The sequence below is a fragment of the Trichechus manatus genome, unplaced genomic scaffold, assembly GCF_000243295.1.
Source record: "Trichechus manatus latirostris isolate Lorelei unplaced genomic scaffold, TriManLat1.0 scaffold00102, whole genome shotgun sequence".
NCBI classification, from domain to species: domain Eukaryota; kingdom Metazoa; phylum Chordata; class Mammalia; order Sirenia; family Trichechidae; genus Trichechus; species Trichechus manatus.
Window position 1 is genome coordinate 8,166,407 of NW_004444038.1, and position 14,705 is coordinate 8,181,111.

Below are 14,705 nucleotides of genomic sequence, written 5' to 3' on the forward strand. Positions count from 1 at the left end.
GAGGCAAATATTGTGTGACACATTACAGAGCAGAATAGTATTACTAATGTTTGAATGTAATAAATACTCCTTGTTTTCATTATTTAAAAAAAAAAAAAAAAGTAGCCATCGAGTTGATTCCAACTCATAGCAACCCTATTGGACAGAGTAGAACTGCCCCGTAGGGTTTCCAAGGCCGTAAATCTTTGCAGGAGCAGACTGCCATATTTTTTTTTCCGCGGACCTGGTGGGTTCAAACTGCTGACCTTTTGGTTAGCAGCCAAGCGCTTAACCACTGCACCACCAGGGTTACTTTGGTCACTTGTAAGAGTGTCATATATAGGTTTGTCAGTCTGTGATATTTCTTATCCTCTTTCTTCACCTCCCTCCAGACCCCAAAACTCTTACTTGTGAAGGAGACTGGTGCAGCTGTGTGCCTACACTACCCTGGCTGATGGTCACCATCTGCTTGGCCCACCAGGTTCTGCACCCCTGATGCATGTATCTTCTCTCTGGGCATTGGTCTTCCCTGGTACCTGTGGCGAGTCCCTGGGTGGTACAAATGGTCTACGTGTTCCGCGGCTAACAAAAGATTGAAGGGTCAAGTCCATCCAGCATTTCATTTCGGAAGAAGGGCTTGGTGATCGACTTCTGAAAAAGAGGTCATTGAAAACCCTATGGAGCACAGTTGCACTCTGACACACATGGGGTCACTACGAGTCAGAATCAACTCAGTGGCACCTGTTTGGTACCTAGGACCCCTTCCCCCTTCCTTCTCTGTCCGCTTCTGGCTCCTCAAGTCTACCATTGACAGAGCCCAGAGGTACCTCCTGTTCTAAAATGACTCTTCTTCCTTCTCTCAGTCCCAGCCATCCCTACAGAGCGTCTAAGCTCGGCTTGCTGTGAGGGCCTTTGAACAAGGACTCTTATTATCCCAAATGAAACCTCAGTTGTTAGAATTTCAGACATTTTAACCAAGGGAAGTAAAGAATCAGTCAGAGGAGGGTTAGAAGGGCCTCTGATTGCTGTAGGGTGCTTGACCTGCACAGCTGTGGGAGAACGTTTGGCTGAAATAAGGAATGGAGAGAGAGAGGGTCAGTCTTGCCCAGTTAAGACAAATGATGGTAGCTACCGTTTACAAAGTGTTTAATGTATGCCTGACGTCATGTTAAATGTTCTCTCATTTAATCCTCACAACAGACTGGTGACGCAGGTACTACTGTCGCCTCCATTTTACGGAGGCGCAGACTGAGACCTCACGGGATCATGCCACTTGCCCGGGGTCCCACCCTACTAAGTGGTGGGATAAGGTATGAAGGCAGGTCTCCAGACCCCAGAGTTGCTGTTATTGTTGGGTGCCGTGGAGTCTATTCCAACTCATAGCGACCCCATGTGATGGAGTAGAACTGCCCCATAGGGTTTTTTAGGCTGTAGTCTTTATGGGAGCAGACTGCCAGGCCTTTTCTCCCGTGGAGCTGCTGGTGGGTTTGAACTGCCGCCCTTTCTCTTGGCAGCCCACTGCGTAACTGTTGCGCCACCAGGCCCCTAGAGCACACACTCTAATCAGTATGCTTGATGAGTGAGTGCTGCCGCCTGACCCACCCCCTCCAGGATTTTCTAACCCAAGTAACATGGTATTTCCCACCCAATGGCTCCCATTTGTTTTCTAAAAATACACTTTTCTAAAACCCTGGTGGCTCGTGGCTAAGCGCTCAGCTGCCAACTGAAATGTCAAACCCACTGGTTGCTCTGTGGGAGAAAGATGTGGCAGTCTGCTCCCATAAGGATTTACCGCCTTGGAAACCCTGAGGGGCAGTTCTACTCTGTCCCGTAGGGTTGCTATGAGTCAGAATCAACTCAGCGGGAATGGGGTATAGTATAAGAAAAAGGCATTTGGGGAAACAAACTTTTTTTTTCCCCTAGCCTCAGATTTCCTGTTTCTTTATAAGTCTAACAAATTGAAGAAAGACGTGGGGGAGAGAGAGAGAAAAAATAGAAATAAAAACACCATGTTAAATGTAACATGTGGTGGGTATAAAAAACGGGACTCAAATAAGATGTTGAAAGATTTATTTAAATTTCTGAAGAGCAAAGTTGTTGGTGGCGGTAAAGTGCCTTTGAACAGCCCTCACATTCCCCTGAGTACGGTAAGGAGACCCTTGAAATCCCTGCACAGTGACTTTCCTGTGAAGCTAAATGACGCCATCAGGGAGAGTAATTCGTCGATTCTCACCAAGGCCCCACAGCCGGTGGGTTTACCTCCCACAGCTTTTGACACACCCCTGTTTCTGCTACAAAGCTCCGTCTATTTTCCATAAAAGAACCCGTCTACCCTTCTGAGTGCCTCTGTGATATCAGTAGCAGGTCGAAAGCAGTAAAATGTAGCCCCGCAGCAGGGGACAGAGACCAGGTAGCCTTTTCTTATAAAAATAACAGAATTTCTCTCTTTTACTGCCAGTAAAATAACAGGGCCGATGATTAATGGAGTTACATACTTATTTTAGGAGGTAAAGTAGAAAGCTACTCCGGACGGAGGATTTGCACACCTGAATGTCCACTCCAATTGTTTTAAAACTCAAGCTCTTCAGGTGCAAGAGTAACCACTCATTATGGGATGGAACCACTCCCAGCTCTCCTCACGGCCTGGCTCCTGCAGTTCCTGGAAGCAGGAAAGGCAGCTACCGTGACGTGCTGTTCTTTATGTGATTACAGAAAAGCTTTGTGTTTTGCAAGCACTTTTGTAATGCACTGAACTGGGGCATGTTGAAGGAGAAGGAGTTATTGGGGAAAATGAATCTTTGAGACAGGTCTGCTTCCCTCTCGAGGAGCTGCGCTCACACAATGGTTAAGTGCTAGGCTGCTAACTGAGAGGTTGGCGGTTCGAACTCACCCATAGGCTCTGTGGGAGGAAGACCTGGCGATCTGCTTCTTTAAAGACCACAGCCAAGAGAACCCGATGGGGCAGTTCTGCTCTGTCACATGGGGTAGCTATGTGTCAGAATTGACTCAATGGTATCCAACACCAGTATTTCCCTTTCTTTCCCCAAGTCATTAAACAGAACACAGATGTGGTCTGAGCATCAGCGTAAAGAGATGTGAACGCAGAGGTCTTAATTACAGGTCATATCCATTCCTGTACAATTTAAGGAATGATGAGATAGATTCAAAGAAAGGACTTTAAAAACCATTATTGTCCTTCAGACTGTGTAACCCTGCCCGACTCTGCTCAGTTTGACAATCTCCTCACACCCGCATTTGCTTATAAATTAGCTTGTAATTAACTAAATCTTGGCTTAGACATTTGGATTTACAGGGAGTCTGGGGTGGTGCAAACAGTTAACATGCTCAGCTGCTAACTGAGGTTCAAGTCCACCCAGAGGTGCTTGGAAGAAAGGCCTGGTGGTCTACTTCTGAAAAATCAGCCAGTGAAAACCCAATGGAGCACAGCTCTTCTCTGGCACACCTGGGGTTGCCATGAGTCGGGGCTGAGTTGACAGCAACTGGTAACATGTGGAAAGGAATTTGTTTTTTTCTCTTGGGCTTACAGTTGGCACCCTACATGCTGGGGGTAATATTCAAAATATTTAACAGCCAGCAGGGCTCAGGGACCAAACCAGTCAGAAAGGATGAACACCCAGTGAAAACCCAGTACACTGGCTTCCTGGCTGAACATCAGTCCTTCCTGTCCAGGTGTTACTGAATCTAGTTAAGATGGCAAGGAAGCTTTATTTTTGTTAGAGTTTCATAATATTTTCAGTAGTGCAGTAATTCTTATTTTTTCCACAGTGGTTCAAAAGCTAATGACACTTTCTGCAGAAAAAGACATGTGATACCCAATTGTGGTTACAAATTCAGGGGTTCATAGACTCACTGAGGTTCTCATGTCTCATGGAGGACTTTGCATGGAAGTGGTGAGATATGCAAAACCAATTTCTATTACTCTCCGGGAAGGTACTAGAACCCATATTAGTGGAGTCAAAGATAACCATCGACTTTTCACCATTCATAAGCATGGCAGGGTAATGGATGACATTTTATTTTTAAATATGTTTATTAACTTTTTATTTTGATATAATTTCAGTTTTAAAAGTTGCAAGAATAGTCCAGTGAACTCCCAGGAACCGTTTACCTAGATACACTGTGTATATTTTGTCCTATTTGCTTATCTATATCTACACACACACATACACAAATTTTTTGAACTATTTGAGATTAAGTTGGAGATATCAATCCCCTTTAACCTTCTCTGTATTTGGCAGGGCTTCAAACTGGTTTGTTCCAGTTCGAACCCGTGCTGAGAGTTTGCATTTCTAACAAGTTCCCAGGCGATGCTAATGCTGCTGGTTAGGGACCAATTCTGAGAACCTGTAGTAGAGCATTGGTTCTCAAAATTTATTATACATAAGAATCACCTGGGGATCTTGTTAAACTGTAGATTCTGGTTCAGTATAGCTGGGGTGGAAATGCAGATTCTCAGCAGGGGTTCGTATATGCAATTTAATGATCAAAATCGGGGAATTTAACATTGACACAGCAATATTATTGAATCCAGTAGTTCTCCGAGTGAAGTCCCCAAACCGGCAGCATCAGCATCACCTGCAAATTTGTTAGAAATGTGTATTATCAGGCCCCCTCCTGATCTCCTGAATCAGAAACCTCTAGGGGTGGGCCCAACAAGCTTTGTTTTAACGAACTCCCTGGGGGCTTCTGACACAAGCATGGAGGTTAGAACCACTAACCTGTTTCACAAGCAAGATTCGGATGTTCCAAGCGACTCAGTAATGTAATTTATAGCGATTTTTTTCTGGTCCAGGGTCATACCTTGCATTTCGTTGTCATGTCTCATCAGTTTTTTCTGAGCTGACACCTTTTCTCAGCTGTTCTTTGTTGTCTTTCTTGACTTTGGGTTTTTTTTTGAGAACAGGCTCATTATTTATCGGATGTCTTTCGGTTTGTATTTGTCGGATGCTTCCTTGTGACTAGATTCACGCTGTGTATGTTGGGCAGAAATCTCACTGGAGTAACGGTGAGTCTCTGGGTGTACCACGTCAGGGGCCCCTGGTGTCGATTGCTCCGGGATTGGTGATGTTGGTAAAGGTGGTGCCCATCGGGTTTCTGTATCGTAAAGCTACGTGTTACACGAATTAATTAGTAATTTGTGGGGACATACGTTGAGACAATGGAAATATTCTGTTCCTCATCCGACTTTCATCTGCTAATTTTACCATCTATCGGTGATTTTATAGTCACATCGTTTCTTCTATTTTTATTATTTAGATATTATAATATAGATTATTGATATAATTGATACGCAAAATCAAAACCAAACCCATTTATTCTGACTCATAGCGACCCTATAGGACGGAGTAATACTGCCCCATAGGGTTTCCAAGGAGCAGCTGGTGGATTCGAACTGCAGACCTCTTGGTTAGCAGCGGAATTCTTAACCATGGCACCACCAGGGCTCCGTAACTGATATGATAAAATGTGTATTATGACTGTAATATACAGAGAGATGTAGGTATTCTAGTATAAGAAAGAGCTTTGTCTTCTCCATCTATTATTTATTTATATCTGTGCAAACTCTCTTATTCTTATTTTATCCTGTGGGTTATAGTCTATTATGATCATTGTTTGACACTCAAGTTGTGCCAGATTTGGCAGCTGCAGGGGGGCGGTGGCAATGAAGCTTAGCGTTATTGTTATACGGCCTTATCTCCATGAGATTTCGAGCAGCCGGGAACTGGAGCCGACATTCTGTAGTTCTCATTGCCATTCTCAGAAACCTGGAACTTGACATGTTGTTGGTTGGTAATGTGAGCTGATTTTGACTCATGGCGATGCCATGTGTGACAGAGTAGAATGGCTTCATAGGGTTTTCTTGGCTGTAAATCTTCTTTTTTTAATTTTTTTTAAAATTGTACTTTAGGTGAAGGTTTACAGAACAAATAGTTTCTCGTTAAACAGTACACTTATTGTTTTATGACATTGGTTAACAACCCCACAACATGTCAACATTCTCCCTTCTCGACCTTTTTTTTTGGTAAAAATATACATAGCCTAAGTTACACTATTTCAAAAGTTTTTACATGTACAATTCATTGACATTGATTACATTCTTCCAGTTGTACTGCGATTCTCACTATCCTTTTCCAAATTATTCCATCACCATTGTCTTCAACTCACTGCCCCATAGGCTTCCCATCAAACCTTTTGAGTCACTGTTGTCAATTTGATCTCACATAGATAATTCTTTTTTTGGTACATTAGATGAAGATTTACAGAACAAATAGTTTCTCATTAAACAGTTAGTATGCATATTGCCCTATGACAATGGTTAACAACCCCATGACATGTCAACACTGTTCCTTCTCAACCTTGGGTTCCCTATCACCAGCTTTTCTGTCCCCTCCTGCCTTCTAGTTCTTGTCCCTGGACTGCTGTGCCTCATTAGTCCCGTTTTGTTTTATGGGGCTGTCCAATCCCCGGCTGAACAGTGAACCTCGGGAGTGACTTGACCACTGAGCTAAAAGGGTGTCTGGGGGCCATATTCTTGGGGTTTCTCCAGTCTCCTTTAGGCCAGTAAATCTGGTCTTTTTTTTTTGTGAGTTAGAATTTTGTTCTATATTCTTCTCCAGCTCTGTCCAGGACCCTCTGTTGTGATCCCGGTCAGAGCAGTCAGTGGTGGTAGCCGGGCACGATCTAGTACTGGACTCGGTCTGGTGGAGGCTGTGGTAGCTGTGGTCCATTAGTCCTTTGGACTAATCTTTTCGCTGCATCCTGTTCTCTTCATTCTCCCTTGCTCCCGAAGGAGTGAGACCAGTGGAGTATCTTAGATGGCTGCTCAAAGGCTTTTAAGACCCCAGATGCCACTCACCAAGGTAGAATATAGAACATTGTCTTTATAAAATGTGTTATGCCAGTTGAGTTAAATGTTCCCCGAGACCATGGTCCCCACGTGGCTGTAAATCTTAACAGAAGCAGATTGTCAGGGCTTTTCTTCCGTGGTGCCGCTGGACGGGTTTGAATCACCAACCTTTAGGTTAGCCATCCAGTGCAAACAGTTTGCACCACCCAGGGACCTTCGAACTTGACATAGCAAAGGGGATTTTGAGTAAACTGTTTAAGTGTTCTTGCTGTGGTCTTTGGTGCCTTCCTAATCGCTATACATGTTGGGAACTTCTCAGTTCTCATGTTTCTTCACCTCTCTAGAGCATACAGCCCTGTTGACAACACCCTCCTTGAAGCTCCCTCTCCCTCAGCTTCAGTGACACCACTTTCTTCACTTGGACTCCTACCGTTTGATGGGGCTTCCTAGCTTCCCTCAGCGACTTCTTTCCACACACCTGACCCTTAAACGCTGGTGTTTCCTGGATGAGTTTGTCCCTTTTTTTCTGTTCTTATTTTACCTGCTCACCTGGAGTCCTCAGTTACCTCTATGTCTTTAGTTTCTGCCATTTTGTTACTATGTTCCAAATAGTTATCTTTGAGGAGATTTGTCAAACTCCAGGCTGAAATATCAAAATGGCTTACCCACCTTCTCCACTTGAAGGTCCCACAAGTGCCTAACTTAAACTATTTCTTTCCTTTCCCAACTTAAGCTTTCTCTTCTATTCATTATCTTGGTTAATGGTACCTCCATTTACCCAGTGACATAAACCAGAACCTGGGGGTCATTTTAGACTCCACTCCTTGAACTTTCATATGATATTATGGATACAGTATTAAAAGTCCTAGATTCTTCAGTTCAGCTCTGGCTAGAAATTATAATTCTAAATTTGATGAAGATCATTAAAATAATGGAAACCTGTTGTTCTGAGAAAACAAAACTTGTAGCTGGATAAAGAATGAGCTGGTGAATATTTAAATACCAGTTTTAAAATTAAAGTTAAAACTCCATTCCATACCTTTAAAACTATGTTCCATAACTACCCCAAATCTTATTATCATGGAGTTGAGTTTCTAAATCTGTTTACTAAAAAGAAGAGCTTTCCTGTGTTTATTGAAAGTCTTGTTTTAATTATTCTAAGATCAGTTGAATTGTTACCTCGAGAATTAAATGTTTGTTTTAGAAATCTATTTTTCTTAAAGTGTTTGTTGTAGAAAACAGAGTTAATTTAAATTTAAAATTATGTTTGTCCTCAGAAGTAGATCTTACTGATCAACTTTGTGATAATTAACTCAGTATTTGTGACTCCACTGGGCTTTGTTCTGTTCCTTCTCTCTTGGCTGACTTCGTTCATCAGTCAGGTAGTATCAAGACTATCTGTCTTGACTTATCCTTAAGGACCTGTTTATAGTAAATCTCTGGCTCTTACACATTTATTTCCTTAAAAATGATGCAAATTCTAGCTTAGCTTCACCCTATCAATTCCCTATCTTCTTAGTATTTTTCACAGTGGTCCTCTTCCCATAGCCACTACCTTATTTTTTTCCTCTCTAGCTGAGGCAATCCCGTTGGTCTCCCTGCGTCTGTTTTGCCCGCACTATCCCACCCCACTCCGTCCCCTGCTCTGCTGCCAGGGTGATCTTTATCAAATGCAAATCTGCTTACTTCATTCCTCTGTTGAAAACTCTTTGGTATCCTTATTTATGGTATAAGCCTGGTACTTGGGATGACATAAAGGGATCCCTATGGGCCTTTCCAATCTCATCTCTTATGTTCTTTCAAACGCTCCCTATGATCTGTCCACCTTGAGGTGGTCCTTGTTGCCCCAAAGTGACATACCACTTCCTACTTGTTTCTTCTTTTTGGGGTGTTGTCCATGCCCTCCTTTTCCCCTTATCTGCCTGGTAAATACCTACTGTCCAACACAGCCATGTCAAGGCCAACCCAAATGCTTCTTCCTCTGTGAACCAATCACTGATTCCTTCTCCCTCTGCCCACCCTCCCAGCATCCATTAATTTTTTGTACCTACCTCTGTTATGTCATGCATCTCAGCAGATTGTAACTACTTATTTACATTAAGCCTTCCTTAAAGTAGTCTGTTGGCAACTTGAGATGTTGTCTTTATCTCCTAATCATCGTTAAATCTGTCCCACCTAGACTAGTGCCTGGCACACGGAAGATATTCAACAAGAATTTGCTGGATGAAAACTTCATGACCATTTAGCATTATCAAAAGAAGTTAGGTAATGACATTGGGCACAGAAAAGTAAAAGCTGAATGACAGCCGTTAATAGAAAACCAACAACTTTAAAAGACCACTTTAGACCCCTTTTCCTATTTTCATGGAGGACCCCATATAAACTGCCTCCAGCAGAGAAGTTGTCCTATGATTTATTTGTTTTCATGATTCACGTACTTGTACATATTTAAATAGCTTATCACCACCACTAACACAGCACGTTGGTTCTGTTTGTCTTTCATGGACAATTTGCTACAACTCGAAACTAAAATGTTCTTGTGAGCCTTTAAGAAATCCCTTTCCAGAGTCATGTTAGAAATGTAGGCTAGAGCCCCATGGAAAATCTTCTACTGTGGATGGAAATTATATTTTTAATGAGGTAGCAAATAGTTGCCTCATTAATTATTTGAATTAACCATCAAAGGTACTGAATTTGAAGTCAGTCTTGAAAAGAGATGCAAAGCTAGGAATGAGTAAGTTTTTCCAGGCATTTGAGCGTCACAGTAAAAGGAATTAATAGAGAAGTAAAGAAAGTCAGCAGGAAAGATATGGAGAGATATGAAGAGGAAGGCAGATAGGAAAAGCCTAAAGCCTCATCGGGCATCCTCAGTACAGGGGAGCGGGGGGAGGGTTAAGGGCCTTGTTTGAGTGCAAATAGAGCCCAAGGAAGATTTATGCCAGAGACAATTAATACTCACTCTTTGCCAATGGCAACGTACCATACATTTCTATATCATGGGTCATTCAGGCAAGATCTGTTATGGAAATGGGAAAAAAACATGCAGCAGTTGCTCTCTTTATTGTGTTCCCCTGGATGGCAATAGGTGGGAAATGAAGTCTGATGTGAAAGAGGCATCTGGTACAGATGTAACTTATTTGTGCCCCCTCCTCTCCGCAGGATCATCTTTGGATGGTACCTTGCATCACGATTAGAAAGCTTCTAAGGCTGATTGAAAAACTAGTGGAGAGACGCTTAACTTTCATCATTGCATTTGCCGTATTGCTCCACAAACACACACATTAACACTGAACTGCATTGTTGCAGGTTTTTGTGGGGGTGCTTACTCTGAATGTAGTGTTGATTAGAAAAATACATGGAATTATAGTTAATATATGGCATTATGAATAAGGTTTAGGTAGTCCAATGAAAAGTGGTCCAACATTCAAGGACATCGTCAGTCTGGCCTTAAGATTTCTTTTCTTCTCTCCCTCCCTCCCTCTCTTGTTACTGAGTAACTCTGTATGCTGTATACATCCCCCGCATAGCACCACTTACCCCATGGTATTTGGATCATGTTCACTTTCTCTCTTTGCTCTTCACTCTCTTTCTGAAGGGTTTTCACCCATTCTCCAGGTACCTCCCATACACTGATGACTCCCAAGACCGTATCTCAAATCTAGACATCTTTCTTGACATCCAGACCCATATGTCCAGTGACGGACCAGGCATCTCCACTTAGATGCTTCCCTGGCACCTCAAACTCAACATGCCCAAAGCTGAACTCATCATCTCCCTTGCACTTTGCCCTACTTATCTCTCTCTTACTATCTGTCGCATTTATTCTCTCACCCAATGGCATTGCCTTATCCCTAGATTCCTTCAACATCTCCTTCACTTCCCACATGCACAAATAGTCACCAAGTCCTTGGTGTATCTCTAGATCTGACACTGCATCAGCTCTGCCTTAGCTCCTTACCATGGCTCACCCATGGTAGGTTGGTAGTCTCTTCTTCAGACCTTCATTCTTCATCATGGTCCCGTATAAACACTTCTACTGGCCGCCACTTATGTATAAGGTAAATCTCAACCTTCATTATCCTGGTGAACACAGGCCCTTTCAACCAGACCCCATACTATTCTGATCTTACTTCCCACTGCTCTGACCCAAATGTCCTTCACTCCAGCCGTACTGAAATTTTCACATTTCCTACACCACTTTACCCTTTCAAGATTCTGGACTTTTACACATATGGTCTTTGGCCCTGGGGTGCACTTTTTTTTTTCATAGTTTGGCACACCCACAGGAAGTAAATTGATGCACTGAAGTTTGTTAAAAAGTAATTAAAGAAAAACTCCTAACGCGGTGGTGTTGTTAGTTGATGTCCGTTCTGACACTCTAAGCCTCAGTTTCCTGAAGGGCTTAGGTTGGTGGGGGATGGGAGGGGTGCATAGATATTAAAAAAACAAATTCTACAACGTGACAGGTTCTATGGCAGGGGTATGAATAAATGCTACGGAAGCCTATCTTGTAGGGGTTGTAAAAGGTTTGATGGAGGCAACATTTGAGCTCAAACTCAAAGTGCTCTAATGATAGCTACCAGTTTTTGAGCATTCACCAGGCGCTATGCTAAGTGTTTTGCATGCATAATCGCATTTAATCCCCACAAACACCCTCTGAGTATACACCATCATTATTATTACCCCAGACTTGGTGGTGGTGGTGGGAGGTAGAGTCTTGGGAATTTTTCCAAAGAAAGTGACAAGTAAGCCAAGACCTAAAAGATTACTGGAAGAGGTTGGGTGGTACATGTGATTCATGAGACAGTATAACAGGTTCTGCTAAGAACTGGACAGAGGTGATACTCTGAGCGTGGCCTGCTTGAGAATGCAACGGACTTCAGGTCTGGAGCTAAAGACCAAGGGTGGCAGTCTGGCAGGGGAAGAGGTGAGGCTAGTAAACAAGGATCAGATCGTCAAGGAACTTGTCTAAGAGTAATGAAGAAAAGTGCAAAAAAAGAGATCAGACTTTCTCATTAGGTGGAACACTGACTGCTGTGTAATCCCCTGGATGGGGTAAATGGGAAAATGGGGAAGGGGGTTGGCAGTCTGGAGCCAGGAAGATGGGTTAGAAGGCTGCTGTAGAAATAGGCAAGTTATGCTGGTGGACTAACGTGGGAGTAGAAATTGAGATGGAGAGAAGTAATCAGATTGAGGAATATGTAGGAAGTAAAATTGACAGGACTTGGTGATGGTTTGAGTGTAGAGGGTGAGGGAGAGTCAAAAGAGATTTCCCCAGTGAGGGGAAGTGTGGAGGGCGAAAATGAAAGACCTACATGGAAGCAATGGACACCAACATGGAAGCAATGGACACCAACATGGAAGCAATGGACAGAAGGCAGGAATTGGCCAAAGATACAAAGGAGGAACACCCGGAGAGAGGAAGGAACTTTGAATAGTGCAGAATGTTGTAGGGAGCTCAGGTAAGATAAGATCTGAAAGAAGTCATTGGATTTAGCAACTCAGAAACTGATGACCTTAGCCATGATTTTATGAAAAATTTTCTGATATATGTGGCTTGAGGGTTAACAGGTTAGAGTTCTCCCTTTTCTTTTAAATACTGAGAAGTCGTTGTCATCTCATTTTCCAAATTCAGGCTCCTTTCCTAACTTTTATCACATGATAACCACTGCATGGACAGTGTGGAGACGTAGCACTTAGGTTGGCATCTCCTTTCACTACTGGGGGAGGTGAGTAGGGGGAAGGTGGTATTTTCTCATGCTTTCTGTCTCTTTATTTGGAAGTCTTTATTTTGTCTTTTCCAGGGATTTGAGAGGGAGTGTTATAATCATTAAATACTACTGCTTTTTTATTTAATGTTATTCCAGATTTTAAAATGTCTCATTTTAAAGATAATGATTTTCCTTGTTCCCATTAATATTCTTTTTAAAATTTGGGATGTAAATAGGAAAAAATACATATTATTGTAAGCAAAAGAATATATATGATTAATGAAAGACTAAGGCAAAAGCTAGGTTTGTTTAGAGACTGGATGGCCTGTAGGGCTGGTTTATTGCTAACATTTATATGTTTCCCCCTCAGGTTCCATCCTTGCCCTCTTTATCTTGCTTTAAATTCCTGTGCCCTCAACTATAATTTGCACTTTAGCTCAACCCAAAGTTTGAGTGCCAGTTTAACCTGTCTACTAAGCTTTAGGCCTATATTTCCTACTGTCTACTTAATACCTAATGTATTCAGCTGAATGTTCTAAAATTTGGATAGCCTAAACTAAGCACATCCAAATTGGCGTTCATTTTCTTTGAAGCCATCCGTTCATCCTGTCTATTCTCAGAACAGCAACAGAAGGTACCATGATCCTCCCACTTGACCCCACATCAGCCATTTTTATTTATCTCTCCCTGATTCCCAGCATCTGCCATTCACCAAAACCTGGGCATTCCTACATCTTAAAATGAAGGAGGCAGTTTAATATTGAGCTTAAGTCTGCAGGCTTGGAGTTGGAGAGTCTAGGCTGAATCTGAGCCACTTACTGTCTGTGGGATCTTTGGCAAGTTACATAATTTCTTTGAGTCTCAGTAACCGTATGTGTAAATTATACGAACAGTGACCACCTGTGGTGGCAAGGCTGCTATAACCAGGGCTTCCAACTGGTTTGGTCCAGTTTGACCATCTGGTGAGAATTTGCTTTTCCACCCCGGATATACTGAATCAGAATCTACATTTTAACAAGATCTCCTGGTGAATCTTGTTGAAATATAGATTCTGAATCAGTATATCTGGGATAGAAATGCAAATTCTCAGGAGGGGTTAAACTGGAAAGAAATGGTTCAAAGCCCTGGTTATAAAGTTTGAATGGAGAAGTATGGGTTAGGTGCTTTAGAACACCGCCTGGCATGTGGTAAGAAATAAAAAGTTCATCATTTGTTACAATTCTTCCTTTCAAATCTGCCTCTTCCTCTTTGCTGCCATTGCTTTAATTTCCGATCCTCATCTAGTGCATTGCTGTGCTTGCTAACTAGTTTTGTTGTTTCCTTGCCTCCTCCTTCCACCACGGCTTTAATCCATCTCCATCTTTCCTTCAGGAGATACTACTAGAAACCTGGTAATCTCTCTACCCTACTTGCAAACATCCCTTCTTAGATTGTCATTTGATGATCTGACCTTAACCTAACCAGCCACTTCTCTTTCCATTTTCTCTTTCTTTCTCCAAACTGAACACACTCATATGCACTGTATACTGGAACCATATGAAATGCCCATTTCCTTCAAAACCTGTCTGAACCCCACCTCTTCCCAGCTGCCTTCCTTTCTTTTATGCATTGAAAAGTTACTCAATCCCTCCCTTATCAGCTCTTGTCATACTATAACTGTAATTTCCCTATAAGCCTGTGAACTTTTTGAGAACAAAAACCATGTCTTGAGTAGCTTACAATTTTACTAAGAATCTATCATGACTTGTTCAATTCTCTCAACAACATTGCCAGATAGCGTCGTTATCCCCATTTTACAGATGAGGAAACTGAAACACAGAGAGGTTCGGCAACTTTCTCAAGGTCACGTCAGTAGTAAGAACTGGAGCCAGGAGTTCAGGTCTGTTAGGGAGCCAGGTTGCCTTATTTGTATATGTACCTCCAGTACTTGGAATAATGTCTAGTTACTAGCAGATATTGAATCAATGAGGAAATAAAAGAAAGTTTATTTCTTTTTTTCTTTTTATTGTACTTCAGGTGAAGGCTTACAGAACAAATAGTTTCTCATGAAACAGAAGTACACATGTTATTTTATGACATTGGTTAACAATCCCACAACATGTCAACCCTCTAATTTCTCCACCTCTTTTTTTTTTTTGGTGAAAATA